This window comes from Dipodomys ordii, unplaced genomic scaffold (assembly GCF_000151885.1).
Source record: "Dipodomys ordii isolate 6190 unplaced genomic scaffold, Dord_2.0 Scaffold156, whole genome shotgun sequence".
NCBI lineage: Eukaryota > Metazoa > Chordata > Mammalia > Rodentia > Heteromyidae > Dipodomys > Dipodomys ordii.
Window position 1 is genome coordinate 64,141 of NW_012267372.1, and position 2,196 is coordinate 66,336.

The 2,196-nt window shown below is 55.1% G+C and overlaps 1 protein-coding gene across 1 annotated transcript in view; it reads right to left on the bottom strand.

Moving 5' to 3' along the window:
- Positions 1-2,196, bottom strand: part of Gltscr1 (glioma tumor suppressor candidate region gene 1) — a 35,897-nt gene that overhangs the window by 372 nt on the left and 33,329 nt on the right. The window lies entirely within an intron of this gene.

The window sequence follows — 2,196 nt, forward strand, 5'->3', positions numbered from 1 at the left end:
CCCGACCCGGCCCGGGCCCCGGCCTCGCGCGCCCCCCGGCGGCCACTGCGGCTACATAGGACCAGAGCATCCAACCCAGCCCGGGCCCCGGGCCCGGCGTCCCGCGTCCCCCCCCACCTGGTGGCCATTCAGGGAAGCGCAGGGTGAAGTCGGTTCTGCTCCCTCCTTGAGCACTGGGCCATCCACCAACCTCCTAATCTGTTTCTTCACAGAGGCAATACTAAGAGTTAATAATTGATCCAGGGATGGTAGCACATGTCTGAAATTATAGTACCCTGGAGGCTGAATGAGGCAGGAGGAACCCGAGTGGTAGAGCACTTAGCTAGCAAATGCCAGGCTTTGACAAAGTTCAGTTCTCAGCAATGCTGCCAGAAAGACAACGAAACAGAGGAGTGACTGTACCTCAGTTTCCCTGCTGGTAAACTTCCTTGAATCTGTTTTCCTCACTCCTCTGTAAAGCACCCCTTCCCCAACCCCTGACAATTTCTTTCCTGGCACTGGTTACCCAATCCATTCTGCACATATTTATTTGTTGGTCGTGGGGCTTGAACTCTGGGCCTGGGTACTGTCCCTCAGCTCTTCAGCTTGAGGTGAGCACTCTCTACCTCTTGAGCCACAGTGCCACTTCCAGTTTTCTGGTGGTTTATTGGAGATAAGAGTCTCACGGACTTTCCTGCCTGGGCCAGCTTTGAAGCACAATCCTCAGATCTCAGCCTTCTGACTAGCTAGGATTACAAGTGTAAGCCACCAGAGCCTGGCTGTTTTCATTTATTTATGAACTGGTACCAGGGCTTGAATTCAGGACATAGCTCAACTTTTTTTCTTTGTTGATCATGGGGCTTGAACTCAGGGCTTAGCACTGTACCTGAGCTTTTTCACTCAAGGCTAGCCCTCTACCACTTAGAGCCACAGCATCACTTCTGGTTTTCTGATGGTTTATTGGAGAGAAGTCTCCTAGACTTTCCTGCCCAGGCTTCAGATCTCAGCCTCCTGAGTAGCTAGGATTACAGCTGTGAGCCACTGGCACCAGCCTTGTTCTGCTTTTTTACTCAAAGCTGTTGCTCTACCACTTGAGACATGTATCCAGTCTAGCTTTTTTCTGGTTAACTAGAGATGGAGTGCCTTCCTGTCTCAAATCCCAATCATTGAGCTAGATCTCAGCCTCCTGAGTAGATGGGCAAAGGGATTCCTTCTGTACTTTTCCTCAGTGGTTGGCTCAGTGCATAGTTTGGAACATGTGGATGTTGGGAGGCTATATTGTAATATAAAGTAAGCGTTTTTAACCACAGTATGTGTGAAGCAAGCTGGACGCCCATATTGAGATAAAAAGCAGCCAGCACCCTGACCCCGAGCAGCTAGGCCGGGAGCTACTTCCCGCGTTTTGCTATGCAAAGTGATCCATATGGGTAGACAGATGCCTGGCAAGCATGACCGAGTTCAAGGTCTGACCTGGCCCCTTGGGGCGCCTTCCCCATGCCCTGCAGACCCCCCAACACATGGGGCAGGAGCCGCTTGGGGGGGGCCCTGCTCCCCACCCAGGCAGGCAGGGCCAGGAATGCCCTCCCCACGTCCCCGCCAAGAAACAACAGGGCCAGAGGGGCGGGAGTACAGTTTTAAAAAAAAGGATCGGCTTTTAATTTACAAGAGTTCTAAATGTACAGAATTCTCCTCTTAAAAAAATTGTTATGCACAATAAATACAGTACAAAAAAGTTTATCTTACAGTACTAGTTTTCTCTCCGAGATTTCAAAACGTGGCGCGGGGCGGCTGGATGTGGGGAGGGGAGGGAAGCCCGGGCTGGGGGGGGGGAACCCCACGTCTTGCTGTGGCTCGGGCTGCGCGGGACGGGACCACATGTGTGCATGCGCGCGTGCACGCGCACAGAGCGACACGGACACGGGTGGGCGCGCACACGCGTGGGGACACGCTGTTTTGTCTCGCGGCCCGGGGGGGGGGCAGGAGAGGCCTGGCGGGTCTGAGGCCCTGCCCAGCTCCGGGTCACCCGCGCGTGCCCAGGACCCCACAGCCGCGAACACGGGAGGCGTGGGATGGGGGGAAGGGGAGAGGCCTTTGTGACTCAAATAACTTAGGCGAGGAGGGGTCGGGGTGTCCGGGCTGCGCCTCCCCCCGGAAGGCTGGGGAGGAGCCGGTGTTATCTGTTCAACGTCCTGGCGCCCAGGCCTCCGTTGTGGCTGG